General features: G+C 38.2%; 1 long non-coding RNA gene across 1 annotated transcript; it reads right to left on the bottom strand.

Annotated features, from left to right (window-relative positions):
• Nucleotides 1-521: 521 nt before the first annotated feature.
• LOC115830656 lies at nucleotides 522-10299 on the bottom strand. The gene is made up of 2 exons (XR_004026193.1): nucleotides 9661-10299; nucleotides 522-1191 (listed from the first exon to the last, which is right to left on the bottom strand). It is a non-coding gene; the product is annotated as an uncharacterized LOC115830656 (long non-coding RNA).
• Nucleotides 10300-17474: the final 7175 nt, after the last annotated feature.

Raw genomic sequence — 17474 nt, 5'->3', positions numbered from 1 at the left:
TTTATTGCTGTTGATAATTTTTATTATTTAATTCCAATAATACATGATTGTATTCTTACATAATCCAAATAAAAAAGATATATTCAAAAAATAAATCCAGAAGTCCTTTGTATTTATACATCTCCTTGCTCTCCATTGTTCACAGCTTTGTGTTCAGCCTTTTGTTATATTCCTATTCTATATGTTTGAACACATGTATGCATACTCATACGTATTTTTTGAGTTTTTCATAAATAAATCATCTTTACAAGTTGCTCTGCAACTCGTGTTTTTCAATTTAATGTCTTGAAAATCCTTACCAGTACATACAGAGCAATCTCATTCCTTTGTAAGAACTTCTTAGTATTCCAAAGTATAACTACTACCTAACGTGTTTTCTTCCTAAAACTTTGTTTTGCCATTAGACGGTTTTTCACTAAAACCCTGCCATCTTTAGTAGACTTCATTCTAACCTTCTGTGTTGAAACTGGCCCCTAAATACATTAAATCCGAGTGCTTGGCATTAGAAAGACAGCCTAGTAAAGCAGGATGGAAGTTTCTATTTATTATTTTTATTTTATTCCAGAGCTTTACATTTATAGAGATGAAATCTGTGACACCTGAAAAGTAATACCAATAGAAAATCCATATTTTAATATAATGATTATTAATTTTCAATTAGAGCTTCACATAAAAGAAAAAAAAAACATAATGATTTGTTCACCTTGAAACAGCATTCGTAAATTACCTGTGGTGGAAAGAGTTTTATTGCTACAAAGTATACAGAGTATGTAATTTTAACAATTTTAAACAATAAATTTTCTTTAGTGTTTAAACTTTCACATTTTATAAAGCTCTGAAGTACTCCCTTATAGCCAAACAGGCTTATCTTGGATTTATTTGAGAAATTATTTCAGGATGATTTTTGCTTTCAGGCATCTGTCCTCAGAGAGAAATGACTCTTCAGCCCTAGAAAATTATCATTATTTGAATTTAACATGTGAAACCCACTAAATAGGAATACAATAATGATTCAAAGCAAAATCCCTACCTTATTCTCTTCCAGTCCACAGTTTATTTTCAGATCTCATTCAAACTGATGAAAAGTAATAGACTTCTGCATTGAAGAAAACTTCAAAATTATAACCAGAAAATCAGAGTGGTACATTGAGGATGGGAGAAAGGGGCGGTTGACAATCTATGACTTGCTTTCTAAAACCACACATGAAAAACAAACAAACGGGGGGTGGAGCCAAGATGGCCGAATAGGAACAGCTCCGGTCTCCAGCTCCCAGCCCCAGCGACACAGAAGACGGATGATTTCTGCATTTCTGCTTGAGGTACCGGTTTCATCCCACTAGGGAGTGCCTAACAGTGGGTACAGCACAGTCGGTGAAGCGCACTGTGCGCGAGCCGAAGCGGGGCGAGGCATTGCCTCACTCGGGAAGCGCAAGGGGTCAGGGAGTTCCCTTTCCTAGTCAAAGAAAGGGGAAACAGACGGCACCTGGAATATCGGGTCAGTCCCATCCTAATACTGCGCTTTTCCAACGGGCCTGGAAAACGGCACACTAGGAGATTGTGTCCCGCACCTGGCTCAGAGGGTCCTATGCCCACGGAGTCTCGCTGATTGCTAGCACAGCAGTCTGAGATCAAGCTGCAAGGCGGCAGCGAGGCTGGGGGAGGGGCGCCCGCCATTGCCCAGGCTTGCTTAGGTAAACAAAGCAGCCAGGAAGCTCGAACTGGGTGGAGCCCACCACAGCTCAAGGAGGCCTGCCTGCCTCTGTAGGCTCCACCTCTGGGGGCAGGGCACAGACAAACAGAAACTCAGCAAGAAACTCCACAGACTTAAATGTCCCTGTCTGACTGACAGCTTTGAAGAGAGTAGTGGTTCTCCCAGCACGCAGCTGGAAATCTGAGAACGGACAGACTGCCTCCTAAAGTGGGTCCCTCACCCCTGAGCAGCCTAACTGGGAGGCACCGCCCCAGTAGGGACAGACTGACACCTCATTCAGCCGGGTACTCCTCTGAGACAAAACTTTCAGAGGAACTATCAGACAGCTGAATTTGTGGTCTCACGAAAATCCGCTGTTCTGCAGCCACCGCTGCTGACACCCAGCCAAACAGGGTCTGGAGTGGACCTCTAGTAAACTCCAACAGACCTGCAGCTGAGGGTCCTGTCTGGTAGCAGGAAAACTAACAAACAGAAAGGACATCCACACCGAAAACCCATCTGTACATCACCATCATCAAAGACAAAAAGTAGATAAAACCACAAAGATGGGGAAAAAACAGAACACAAAAACTGGAAACTCTAAAAAACAGAGCACCTCTCCTCCTCCAAAGGAATGCAGTTCCTCACCAGCAATGGAACAAAGCTGGATGGAGGATGACTTTGACGAGTTGAGAGAAGAAGGCTTCAGACGATCAAACTACTCTGAGCTACGGGAGGAAATTCAAAACAATAGCAAAGAAGTTAAAAACTTTGAAAAAAAACTAGAAGAATGGATAACTAGAATAACCAATGGAGAGAAGGGCTTAAAGGAGCTGATGGAGCTGAAAGCCAAGTTTCGAGAACTACGCGAAGATTGCAGAAGCCTCAGTAGCAGATGCGATCAACTGGAAGAAAGGGTATCGCTGATGGAAGACGAAATGAATGAAATGAAGAGAGAAGGGAAGTTTAGAGAAAAAAGAATAAAAAGAAATGAACAAAGCCTCCAAGAAATTTGGGACTATGTAAAAAGACCAAACCTACGTCTGATTGGTGTACCCGAAAATGATGGGGAGAATGGAACCAAGTTGGAAAACACTCTGCAAGATATTATCCAGGAGAACTTCCCCAATCTAGCAAAGCAGGCCAGCATTCAGATTCAGGAAATACAGAGAACGCCACAAAGATACTCCTCAAGAAGAGCAACTCCAAGACACATAATTGTCAGATTCACCAAAGTTGAAATGAAGGAAAAAATGTTAAGAGCAGCCAGAGAGAAAGGTCGGGTTACCCACAAAGGGAAGCCCATCAGAATAACAGCTGATCTCTCAGCAGAAACTCTACAAGCCAGAAGAGAGTGGGGGCCAATATTCAACATTCTTAAAGAAAAGAATTTTCAACCCAGAATTTCCTATCCCGCCAAACTAAGCTTCATAAGTGAAGGAGAAATAAAATACTTTACAGACAAGCAAATGCTGAGTGATTTTGTCACCACCAGGCCTGCCCTAAAAGAGCTCCTGAAGGAAGCACTAAACATGGAAAGGAACAACCGGTACCAGCCACTGCAAAAACATGCCAAATTGTAAAGACCATCGAGGCTAGGAAGAAACTATAGCAACTAATGAGCAAAATAACCAACTAACATCATAATGACAGGATCAGATTCACACATAACAATATTAACGTTTAATGTAAATGGGCTAAATGCTCCAATCAAAAGACACAGACTGGCAAACTGGATAAGGAGTCAGGACCCATCAGTGTGCTGTATTCAGGAAACCCATCTCACGTGCAGAGACACACATAGACTCAAAATAAAGGGATGGAGGAAGATCTATCAAGCAACTGGAAAACAAAAAAAGGCAGGGGTTGCAATCCTAGTCTCTGATAAAATAGACTTTAAACCAACAAAGATCAAAAGAGACAAAGAAGGCCATTACATAATGGTAAAGGGATCAATTCAACAAGAAGAAATAACTATCCTAAATATATATGCACCCAACACAGGAGCACCCAGATTCATAAAGCAAGTCCTCAGTGACCTACAAAGGGACTTAAACTCCCACACAATAATAATGGGAGATTTTAACACCCCACTGTCAACATTAGACAGATCAACGAGACAGAAAGTTAACAAGGATATCCAGGAATTGAACTCAGCTCTACATAAAGTGGACCTAATAGACATCTACAGAACTCTCCACCCCAAGTCAACAGAATATACATTTTTTCAGCACCACACCACACCTATTCAAAAATTGACCACATAGTTGGAAGTAAAGCTCTCCTCAGAAAATGTAAAAGAACAGAAATTATAACAAACTGTCTCTCAGACCACAGTGCAATCAAACTAGAACTCAGGATTAACAAACTCACTCAAAACCGCTCAACTACATGGAAACTGAACAACCTGCTCCTGAATGACTATTGGGTACATAATGAAATGAAGGCAGAAATAAAGATGTTCTTTGAAACCAATGAGAACAAAGACACAACATACCAGAATCTCTGGGACACGTTCAAAGCAGTGTGTAGAGGGAAATTTATAGCACTAAATGCCCACAAGAGAAAGCAGGAAAGATCCAAAATTGACACCCTAACATCACAATTAAAAGAACTAGAAAAGCAAGAGCAAACACATTCAAAAGCTAGCAGAAGGCTAGAAATAACTAAAATCAGAGCAGAACTGAAGGAAATAGAGACACAAAAAATTAATGAATCCAGGAGCTGGTTTTTTGAAAAGATCGACAAAATTGATGGACCGCTAGCAAGACTAATAAAGAAGAAAAGAGAGAAGAATCAAATAGATGCAATAAAAAACAAAAAAGGGGATATCACCACCGATCCCACAGAAATACAATCTACCATCAGAGAATACTACAAACACCTCTATGCAAATAAACTAGAAAATCTAGAAGAAATGGATAAATTCCTCGACAAATACACCCTCCCAAGACTAAACCAGGAAGAAGTTGAATCTCTGAATACACCAATAACAGGTTCTGAAATTGTGGCAACAATCAATAGCTTACCAACCAAAAAGAGTCCAGGACCTGATGGATTCACAGCCGAATTCTACCAGAGGTACAAGGAGGAACTGGTACCATTCCTTCTGAAACTATCCAATTGATAGAAAAAGAGGGAATCCTCCCTAACACATTTTACGAAGCCAGCATCGTCCTGATACCAAAGCCTGGCAGAGACATAACCAAAAAAGAGAATTTCAGACCAATATCCTTGATGAACATTGATGCAAAAATCCTCAATAAAATACTGGCAAACCGAATCCAGCAGCACATCAAAAAGCTTATCCACCATAATCAAGTGGGCTTCATCCCTGGGATCCAAGGCTGGTTCAACATACGCAAATCAATAAATGTAATCCAGCATATAAACAGAACCAAAGACAAAAACCACATGATTATCTCAATAGATGCAGAAAAGGCCTTTGACAAAATTCAACAACCCTTCATGCTAAAAACTCTCAATAAATTAGGTATTGATGGGACGTATCTCAAAATAATAAGAGCTATCTACGACAAACCCACAGCCAATATCATACTGAATGGGCAAAAACTGGAAGCATCCCCTCTGAAAACTGGCACAAGACAGGGATGCCCTCTCTCACTGCTCCTATTCAACATAGTGCTGGAAGTTCTGGCCAGAGCAATCAGGCAGGAGAAGGAAATAAAGGGTATTCAATTAGGAAAAGAGGAAGTCAAATTGTCCCTGTTTGCAGATGACATGATTGTATATCTAGAAAACCCCATTGTCTCAGCCCAAAACCTCCTTAAGCTGATTAGCAACTTCAGCAAAGTCTCAGGATACAAAATTAATGTACAAAAATCACAAGCATTCTTGTACACCAATAACAGACAAACAGAGAGCCAAATCATGAGTGAACTCCCATTCACAATTGCTTCAAAGAGAATAAAATACCTAGGAATCCAACTTACAAGGGATGTGAAGGACCTCTTCAAGGAGAACTACAAACCACTGCTCAATGAAATAAAAGAGGATACAAACAAATGGAAGCACATTCCATGCTCATGGGTTGGAAGAATCAATATCGTGAAAATGGCCATACTGCCCAAGGTAATTTATAGATTCAATGCCATCCCCATCAAGCTACCAATGACTTTCTTCACAGAATTGGAAAAAACTACTTTAAAGTTCATATGGAACCAAAAAAGAGCCCGCATCGCCAAGTCAATCCTAAGCCAAAAGAACAAAGCTGGAGGCATCACGCTACCTGACTTTAAACTATACTACAAGGCTACAGTAACCAAAACAGCATGGTACTGGTACCACAACAGAGACATAGATCAATGGAACAGAACAGAGCCCTCAGAAATGATGCCGCATATCTACAACTATCTGATCTTTGACAAACCTGACAAAAACAAGAAATGGGGAAAGGATTCCCTATTTAATAAATGGTGCTGGGAAAACTGGCTAGCCATATGTAGAAAGCTGAAACTGGATCCCTTCCTTACACCTTATACAAAAATTAATTCAAGATGGATTAAAGACTTATATGTTAGACCTAAAACCATTAAAATCCTACAAGAAAACCTAGGCAATACCATTCAGGACATAGGCGTGGGCAAGGACTTCATGTCTAAAACACCAAAAGCAATGGCAACAAAAGGCAAAATTGACAAATGGGATCTCATTAAACTAAAGAGCTTCTGCACAGCAAAAGAAACTACCATCAGAGTGAACAGGCAACCTACAGAATGGGAGAAAATTTTTGCAACCTACTCATCTGACAAAGGGCTATTATCCAGAATCTACAATGAACTCAAACAAATTTACAAGAAAAAACAAACAACCCCATCAAAAAGTGGGCAAAAGACACGAACAGACACTTCTCAAAAGAAGACATTTATGCAGCCAAAAAACACATGAAGAAATGCTCATCATCACTGGCCATCAGAGAAATGCAAATCAAAACCACAGTGAGATACCATCTCACACCAGTTAGAATGGCCATCATTAAAAAATCAGGCAACAACAGGTGCTGGAGAGGATGTGGAGAAATAGGAACACTTTTACACTGTTGGTGGGACTGTAAACTAGTTCAACCATTGTGGAAGTCAGTGTGGCGATTCCTCAGGGATCTAGAACTAGAAATACCATTTGACCCAGCCATCCCATTACTGGGTATACACCCAAAGGACTATAAATCATGCTGCTATAAAGACACATGCACCTGTATGTTTATTGCGGCACTATTCACAATAGCAAAGAGTTGGAACCAACCCAAATGTCCAACAACGATAGACTGGATTAAGAAAATGTGGCACATATACACCATAGAATACTATGCAGCCATAAAAAATGATGAGTTCGTGTCCTTTGTAGGGACATGGATGAAACTGGAAAACATCATTCTCAGTAAACTATCGCAAGGACAAAAAACCAAACACCGCATGTTCTCACTCATAGGTGGGAATTGAACAATGAGAACTCATGGACACAGGAAGGGGAACATCACACTCCGGGGACTGTTGTGGGGTGGGGGGAGGGGGGAGGGACAGCATTAGGAGATACACCTAATGCTAAATGACGAGTTAATGGGTGCAGGAAATCAACATGGCACATGGATACATATGTAACAAACCTGCACATTGTGCACATGTACCCGAAAACCCTAAAGTATAATTAAAAAAAAAAAAAATCAAATTGTTGGCCGGGCGCCGTGGCTCACGCCTGTAATCTCAGCACTTTGGGACACCGAGGCGGGCGGATCATGAGGTCAGGAGATCGAGACCATCCCGGCGAACATGGTGAAACCCCGTCTCTACTAAAAATACAGAAAAATTAGCTGGGCTTGGTGGTGGGCGCCTGTAGTCCCAGCTACTCTGGAGGCTGAGGCAGGCGAATGGCATGAACCCGGGGGGCGGGGCGGAGCTTGCAGTGAGCTGAGATAGTGCCACTGCACTCCAGCCTGGGTGACAGAGCAAGACGCCGTCTCCAAAACAAAAAAAATTTTTTAAAAATTTTCTAGTTATTCTTTATGAAACTCATTAAGACTAGACGTAGGGGTTTTTTAAAATAAAAAAATGTTGGTGCAGTGTGCCAAAAAAAAAAAAAAAAAAAAAAAGGAAAAACAAACAAACAAAAAAGACCACAAGATCAGAAAAACTGTTTTATTAGCCAGTCATTGACCAAGAATTAATGGCCTTTAGGTCAGCTACATAGGGAATAATAGAAAATCATTAGAGGTGGACCTTGTCTCACTTCCCTAACCCTAACTTTGCTGCAAATCATATGAAAGTAATAAATATAAAGTTTTTGTGGTTATATGAATATGAATCATAATAATGCTTTATTGTCATCTTTCCGAGAAAGTTATGGCCAGGACTAGACAAATAAATGTTTATTAATTTTTTCTCACTCCCTCCATTCCTTCCTTCCTTCTTCCTTTTTCCTTTATTCTCTCCTTTCTTCTTTCCATCCCTCCTTTTGTCTTTTCTTTTTTTCAGTCCTATAGCATAATGTTTCTCAACCTCAACACTATTGGCATTTGAGGCCAGATATATAATATAGCTCTCCTGCGGAAACTGTCCCACACATAAAAAGTTTAGCTCCATCCCTAGCCTCTATCCACTAGATGCCAGTTGCACCTGCTCAATTGTGACAACAAAAAATTCTACCGATGTTGTCAATTTCAAGCAAAATACTCCCCAGTTATAAACCAATGTTGTAGCATTTATTGGGTGCTATGGTTTGAAGGTGTTCTCCAAATTTCATGCATTGGAAACTTAATCCCTAAATTCACATGATGATTAGAGGTGGGGCCTTTGGGAGGTGATGAGGATTAGATAAGGTGATCAGTGGGATCTCTATAATGGGACAGGTGGCTTTATAAGAAGAAAAAGAGACAACTGAGCTGACATGCACACTCTTTCTCTCACCATGTGATGCCTTATACCATGTTATGACACAGTAAGAAGGCCCTCACAAGATGCTGACACCATGCTTTCAAATTTCCCAACCTCCAGAACTGTGAGAAGTAGATTTTTTTCTATATAAATTACCCAGTTTCTGGTATTCTGCTACAGCAACAGAAAATTGACTAAGACATTAAGTATGACATCTACCACAGCAAAATCTTAATCCAACCCACCCCATCCACACACTTTGCCAGCCTGTGAATGGATGCTCCCTCACACTACTTGTACCAGATACTGCCTCCTCCACCACTATTCCCAGTATCCTGCTCATCCCCAGGAGTGGGACTATAACAGAATTGTTAACAATAAAAATAATTACCAGGAACTGCTCTAGGCACTATAACATACTTAAACATAATCTCCTTATGATTCAATTTCTCATCTGTGAAGAGGAGATAATAATAATAACTAAGTAATGGGATTGTTGTGAGAACTAAATGAATTCATGTGTCTAAAGCACTTGGTTTGGTTTGGCACTTAATAAGCACTATATTAAGTATTAATAATTTTTAGGCTTACTGTGATTCTCATCCTCTCATTTAAGCCTCACTACTGCCGTAGTGAACAACGAGAGTGGGATGCAAATATATATCTGTCCAATATTGGAGCTTAGGCTCATAACCATTAATATTTTCTCTAAAGGAGAGGTAATAAAAGTGGCATATTAAAAGAAACAACTGTAATCTTAAATTTTCTAGTATCCAGATCTTAAACAATAAAATGAAACTGGTGAAAGTAAATGTATTTTATTTTAACCCATATATCTAAAATATTATAATTTCAACTTGTAATCAATATAAAAATATTAATGAGATTTTTTTTTGTTGTTCTATGTCTTCAAAATCTAGTGCTTACAGCACATCTCAATCTGAACTAGCCACATATGGCTAGGTTACTGTATTGGACAGTACAGGGTTAGACTAAGGACAGAAGACAGATAAGGACACCATATATGTGAAGAGTTCCTGCCCCCCATCACATGTTAGATGTGTGTGTGTGTGAAAGTCTCACCTTCTTCATGAGATTACAGTCCTCTTTAATGCAAAGTCTGTAGCTTGTTGGTCATTGTATAGCTCACAAAATTGCCAAGTGCTCTATATTTATCAAACAGCAGCATGAATGCAAAATGAATAAATGCATAAATGGGAAGAATGAAATAAAACAAAAACCAAATAGCACACTGCATATTTTTTTCATCTCGGAAAAGCAGAAGAGTTTGAAAATCCAAAGCCTCTCTAGTAAGATCATTTGGCTGTTGAGAGAAGAGTGTCAGAGCTGTAACAGATGTACAGCTCGAGTCTCCTGCTGTCAATCTGATAAGATCCTAAATGTTTTTACTTCTTTAAAATGCAAATTTTTTTTAGGTATTCACATCTCTCTGTATAAAATTCTTTTTAAACTCTCCTGAGGATAGTGTTTACATAAAATCATTTTAGGAAATTTTCTAGAAATAATGGCTAAAGAATGAACAACTGATACAAATGCTAAAATCTGATTGAGAATAACATCAGAAGTTTGAACCTCAGTTAACATTCAGTTAAAGGGTGACTAAATATTCTCAGTTTTTTGAGTTATTTTGAGCCCTATTCCTTAGACAGTCTGGTCCTTCTTAAACTGTAAGACCCAAACCAGGCACAACATTCTAGACAGTCTAACAAGCACAGGTTACAATAAAATTATAAACTCTCTTTAAAAACTTTGCAGTTATAAATCTGTTCATTATACTAAATTTTTAAAGCTCATACTGTCAACTCACTTCTGTAGGTCATTTTCATATGAATTAATCAATCACTGCTCAGGTTTTACATGTGGATATGTACACATGAGTACACATACAAGTATTTAAACATATGAATTCTTATTGGACTTTATCTTTTAAGTTTTAGCCCATATTTTCAGATTTTTAGGTCAAAATTTATTATTCTGACATTTACTACATTAGCTATCAGCTAACATTCCTGGCTTTATGGCAATCACCAATCTGAGGGCCCATCCATATCTTCTTCAAGTATTTATAGGAATATTAAAGCAGAATTTAGGAGGCACCTGTGGAATGCAGCAATTCTCAAATTCCATGTGCATAAGAATCACCTTGGGGAGCTTTTTAAAAATGCACACTTCTGGATTCTCCTTCAGAAATTCTGATTCAGTAGGTCTGGATAGGGCCTAGAAATATAATTTTTCAAGAAAACATCTGTGGAAATAAATGAAGAACACTCAAATGAGAATAAGCAAAGGAATCAGCCACTGTCACTTGCATTTGGCAGAGACTCAAAATTAGGCAGAGGGAGTGGGAAAGCGCTAGAGTGGAAAAAAGAAGAAGGCTTCAGATATGCCCTGATTGGTGGCTGTTGGCATGGGGACGCTGTAGAAGGGCGAAGAAAAGCAGAGCATCCCACGTGATTGGTTACAGTGCACGATTGGCTGGGGCGCATGATTGGTTAGGGTGCATATTTAGCTTTCTCCATTTGATCCTAACTTGGACACAGGGACAAAAATTAGAGAAGCCATCAGTCATTAATCAAGTCCTGGCCATTTGTGGCTGATTTTACAGGTGTTACTGTTTGGCTTCCTGGACTATTGCATACAGATAATAGTCTAACTTCCTGGGCTGGTTACTATAGGCAGTAAATTGGCTTCCTGGGCTGGTTGCTGCAGATTGTAGGTCTGACCATTGTCCATTTGTATATTGTCTCTTACATGCCAAGAAATTCCAATATGGGAAGTACTCAAACATACCATGCTAGATATTTAAAGCTCTTTATTCTTATCATCCTGGTTAACTCTGATTAAACCATGTTCTCAGTTAGTTAGTATTTTCTTATCTGACTTCAGTTTATAAGAATACGAAGATAGAATGACCAATTGGAGTCATAATCATTTATTTGTATAATCCTTCTCAATGTAAGTATTTTTATATTCTTTTTCAGATTTAATATTCATATCACCTTCATTTATAAAGGGCATAATTCTGTGCACTGAAACTAACGTATTCTATTTACATGTGATAACTTGCTTATTAGATTCAAGATAAGTTACACTTGTAAAACATAAATGGCCAAAGAAAAGCCCAGGAAGTTTATTTCACCATCAGAATCACATGAGGCATGTACTAGGGAAGGATTTATCCCAATATAATCATGGAAAAATATAGCTTTAATCTATTAAAAATTCCTGACACTGTGTATCTATTACAATGGCAAAGAAAACAAAACTGACAACAGGAAGCACTGGTGAGAATGCAAGGTAATGAACACTCTCATGTATGTTGGCATGAGCAAAAAATGATTCAGCCACTTAGAAGACATTTTGGAATTTTCTTATAAAGTTAAATATTCACCTAACATATGTTCCAGCAATGCTACTACTAGGTATTTACTCTAGAGAAAAGGAAAAAATAATGTGATTATTTATAGCTGCTTTATTCATAAATGCCCCCAAACATCCCAGATGCCCTTTAGTGGGCAAGGAGATGAGTAAATTGGGTTATATTCATATAGTAGAATACTACTCAGCATTAGAAAACACTATTTATTCAAGAAATAGCAAAGATGAACCTTAATATACTTTGCTAGGTGAAAGGCTACAATGTATATGGACGCATTTATATGACATTCTAGGAAAGGCAAAGCTATGATCATGGATAAGAAGATCCATCCAATGGTTGCTAGGGTCTTGAAAAGTAAGAGGGACAGAAAACTACAAAGGAATTGTGAAGGTGAATACACAGTTCCATACATTTGTAAAAATTCATGTTGGGAGGCCAAGGCAGGCGGATCACAAGGTCAGGAGATCGAGACCACGGTGAAACCCCGTCTCTACTAAAAAATACAAAAAAATTAGCCGGGCGTGGTGGTGGGCGCCTGTAGTCCCAGCTACTCGGGAGGCTGAGGCAGGAGAATGGCGTGAACCCGGGAGGCGGAGCTTGCAGTGAGCCGAGATCGCGCCACTGCACTCCAGCCTGGGTGACAGAGCGAGACTCCGTCTCAAAAAAAAAAAAAAAAAAATTCATGGAATAGTATACCACAAAGAGGAAATTCCTACTGTATGTAAATTACATGAATCAAGCAAGATAGAGGGAGAACCTGAGATGGGATGCAATCTGTGACAAATGAATCTAACTGTACCGTAAATTAATAACATAAGCACACAAGAATTAGTGGGGAAGAAAGGAGCTGATCTAAGTAACTTTGGGAAACAGCGATTAGACCCGATAAGGCGAAAAACAAAGAACTGTACACAACAAATACAAGACACTAATTGGTAAATTTGTTTCTCACTGGGGTATTGGTTAGCAATTCTGCAACTACTTTGTATGTATACCAGGGTCAAACAAACATGCAAATAAATTGTAGATAATAAAAACAAAAATCTGGAGGTCCTACTCTTGAAAAAAGAAAGGCAAAATTTGCCAAGTAGATAAAATACAAATTGTTTGTGTCCAGGATACGGGAAAAAAATGTTTGCAGCATAAAATTTGGGTCCTAGACAATAACAAATTAATATAAGGGAACTGGGCATTTCTAAAGATGATAAAAAATAATGCAGCTGTATTTCTTTCTGCTTTTGATTTACAGCCTATCTATAACAAGAGTGGTAAAGGATAACATAAAAAATATAATAACCTGATACAATTATTTCAAAATGGTAGCAATAAGTAATATTATCAATCAAAAAATGTTACAGCTATAAACCACCATATAGCAAGATCCTATTACTATCTGCTGTTGAAGTCGGCATACTGATTACATCAAAAGATAGCAAAATATATAAGTGCCAGATGATCAATGGTGATGACTTTTCTGGCGTTTGTGTGTTGTAAAAAGAAAATAAGAACCATTATCTTATTACCAGGATAAGCTCACTCCTGTTCTTTTCAACAGTCTTGGTGTAGACAAAATGAAGCAAGCTGTATTGTAGGATTATTTTCAACATGTCACAGATAAGGAGCTTCCCCCTCCTCTCATTTAACTTTATGTTTCAGAGGTAGGACCTGCTCTATATAGTTGCTTTACCACCTTTTACAACAAGTGTTGATGATCTGTGCTCTCCTCAGTACTGAGAGTAGTCACTGAAGTTTCTGAGTCCTGTATCCTATTTTGAATCACTCTGGTTCTCATTTAAAATAGAATTAATGAGTGTTTTGTAATTCCATGACAGTTGTGCTATGTAGAGCCCATGGTTTTTATCGGAAATGCAAAGGGCATGGCAATTAACCCACAACACCTGAAGAATCACTGCCTTGAAGTCAGAATTTTGAGTACTGATCTTGCCACTTCCTTGTTGTGGACAAATAACTTGCTTTCTCTAGGCCTGTTTCCTTGGCTCGCAGATGCTGATAATAATCCCTTCCCTGCTCCTTCCACAGGGTTGTCTTGAGGATAAAATGAGATTGTAGTGGCATTAACACTTTGTAATCTCACTACATTAAAAACTACACAAATGAGAGTTGCTATGAAGACTACAGAATAAAATTCTTGACATGAATAAAAATTAAAGAAAAACTATTTTTATATTGATAAAAACATTACGTAATGTTTTTGTTGATTTGCTACATGGATCAAATGTTGTGATTCTGAAAATCTTCCATAGAACTATTAAAATGTCTTCTTCCAATCATAAAATATTCAATACTAAAGGGAAAAATGCAAATAAAGTATAGTGTAGTACAGTAATTTAAATAATTTGCAGGTATGAAAAATAATTTGCAGGTATCAAAAAGTTACATAATTTGCAGGTGCCAAAAATTATAATTATGATTGGAAAATTGAAGTTATGAGACCCCTCCTATTTCCTTTACTAAAAAGTAAAAAAAAAAAAACCCTCAAATTCATTCACACAAAGATATTGGGAATTTTTTTATCCCCCAAAGTGTACCATTGGGTCATTAAAAGGATATTAAGATCATGTATAAAAGCAATGAGTTGTTAATGGCAGATTTCTGTCATCTGGGAAAGACTGGTCTCTTTCAATTACACCAGGTAGGCAGTTACATGTTCTTACATAAAGCTACAAACTGTTTTTGTCACGTTAATGAAAGCAAAGGAAACAAGGAGTCTTTTATTGATTCTGGAGACCATGTGATACAAAGAGAAAAACTTTGGTCAGGAGGGTTTCTTTCTAGCTCCAGTTCTGCCCTGTTATTAGCTGCTCTGGACCTCAAATTTCTTCACCTGTTACATTTGCCCTACCTACTCCAGAGAAAGAGAGAGAGAGAGAGAGCGTGCGTGTGTGTGTGTGTGTGTGTGGTGTGTGTGTGTGAGAGAGAGACAGAGAGAGAGGGAGGGAGGGAGGAAGACAGAAATATCAAATGAAATTAACATGAAAGTGCTTAAATAGTAGAATTTTTCAAGAGTGAGATTATAATTTTACATTCTGGAACTATTTGCACCACACAATAAACCTGGCGATTGAAATAAAAATGTATCCATAATATAAAGATTAACACCTTTTTGCAAAGGAACCCACCTAATATATATAATACATATTATATATATTTCAATCATTTTTGGGGGAACAGGTGGTTTTTTTGTTACACAGCTAAGTTCTTTTTTTTTTTTTTTTTTTGAGACAGAGTCTCGCTGTGTCACCTAGGCTGGAGTGCAGTGGTGCGCTCTCGGTTCACTGCAAGCTCCGCCTCCTGGATTCACGTCATTCTCCTGCCTCAGCCTCCCAAGTAGCTGGGACTACAGGTGCCCACCACCATGCCCAGCTAATTTTTTGTATTTTTTAGTAGAGACGGGGTTTCACTGTGTTGGCCAGGATGGTCTCGATCTCCTGACCTCGTGATCCACCTGCCTCGGCCTCCCAAAGTGCTGGGATTACAGGCGTGAGCCACCATGTCCCACCTACACAGATAAGTTATTTGGTGGTGATTTCTGAGATTTTAGTTCATCCATCACCCAAGCAGTGTACAGTACACCCAATGTGTAGTCTTTCATCCCTCACCCTCCTCCACCCTTTCCCCCAAGCCCTCAAAATCCATTATATCATTCTTTTGCCTTTGAGCCCTCATAGCTTATCTCCCACTTATAAGTGAGAACATATGGTATTCAGTTTTCCATTCTTGAGTTACTTCTCTTAGAATGGAGTCTCCAACTCCATCCAGGTTGCTGTGAATGCCATTATTTCATTCCTTATGATTGAATAGCACTCCATTATATATATATATGATATATACATAATATACATTATATATGATATATACATAATAATATACATTATATATAGATATATATATATAATCACATTTTGTTTATCCACTCATTGGTTGATAGGCATTTAGGCTGGTTTCATATTTTTGTAATTGTGAATTGTGCTGCTATAAACATGTGTGTGTATGTGCCTTTTTCATATAATGACTTCTGTTGTGGGGAACTGTTAAAAATTTAACTTCTATCATGTCTTAAAAAACATCAGTTCCTATTCTGGAGGAGTGCTATCCCTGATCAGAGGAATCCACTTCTGCTTCTCTGCTCCTCATCTCAGCTGAGTAACTGAAATACAGTTTGGTAACTTTTTCTTCCTGTACCGCACTCTCTAGAGAATGTGGATGTCCCATCTATTGTTCTAGGTCACCACAGCAGCAGCCCACCAATTCTACAAGTGTCAGTAGCCTGGGCAGGACTTAGACGCTTGAGAAGGACACCATCACTCTAGACCTTAACTTCCTCACCTGAAAAATGAGAATAAGTTAGAATATGTCTTTAGTCTCTTCCTTAAAATTCCATACCCATATTTAGAACCAACAAGAAAGAAAAAAGCCTTCTTTGGCCCCATGTGGGAAATGGTCTTGTGAACCCTGCAGATCTTCAGAGCCACACTGTGTAAGGAAGCTTCTGAGTCTCTCCCAGGAAGAAACCCAAATTTTGTGGGGCTCGAAGTTTATACCATTGATGTAAAAGATTCTTGTTGAAAAAGCATACAATATTTTGAATACAAAATTAAATACAGAAGTGAATATCTATTTAGAATGAGAGATAAGACATCACAAAACATTGCCAGTTTTAAAATGTTGGAAAATAAAGCAAACATCATAAAATGAAAAAATCATAATGATTTTATTACTTAATTGCTAACCTACTTATATAATACTTTTTTTTACCCTTTTGACACTATGCTCTTTCCTTCTTTGTGTGACAGTGGTATTTTAAATATTTTACACGAAGACATTATAATGATAACTCAATCTTTTCTCTCTCACAGCTAATAAAAAGTTATTTTTTATTATTGATGGTTGACATGCACAAAACATGTGACTTCACAAACAGATATATTCTCTGTAGTACTGCTGTTATCAGTGTGTGCCCTACAAATGCAAGGATTCTGAAAACCTCTACTTTATGGTTTATTACTATGAATGTTACATTGCTGCATACATTTCTGTTGTGGCAAGGCTTTGATAAGAGCCAAATACTCCAATTATAGCTTTGTTCATCTGATGAATTGAAGAAGTACCTCTGCAAGCTAGTTCTGTTATTAGGATAGCTAACAATAACTTCATTATACATGAAAGTGGCTTTAAATCACATAAATATGTTTCACTGAACACAAATTAAATGTATCCCTAATTCAATATTCAATTAACTCAATTCAAATAATGTCTATGCTCATTCTAATGTCACCTGTTAGGAGGAAGAGTGCTTTGCAGGAAAAGCAGAAGTAGAAAGATAAAGAGGACTTAACAAATTGTGGCTAGAAACACCTTAATTTTAAAATTTGATAAAACTTCACAGAAAAAAAGACTTTACTCAGGGCTTTGGAAGGCACCATGTAAGTGCCCCTGAGGGTTATATCTCATTGGTTTTATGGCACATCTTCCTTCA

Source organism: Nomascus leucogenys, chromosome 16, assembly GCF_006542625.1.
Source record: "Nomascus leucogenys isolate Asia chromosome 16, Asia_NLE_v1, whole genome shotgun sequence".
Taxonomy (NCBI): domain Eukaryota; kingdom Metazoa; phylum Chordata; class Mammalia; order Primates; family Hylobatidae; genus Nomascus; species Nomascus leucogenys.
Note: the sequence above shows the minus strand (reverse complement) of the source record. Positions and strands in the feature narration are given on the sequence as shown.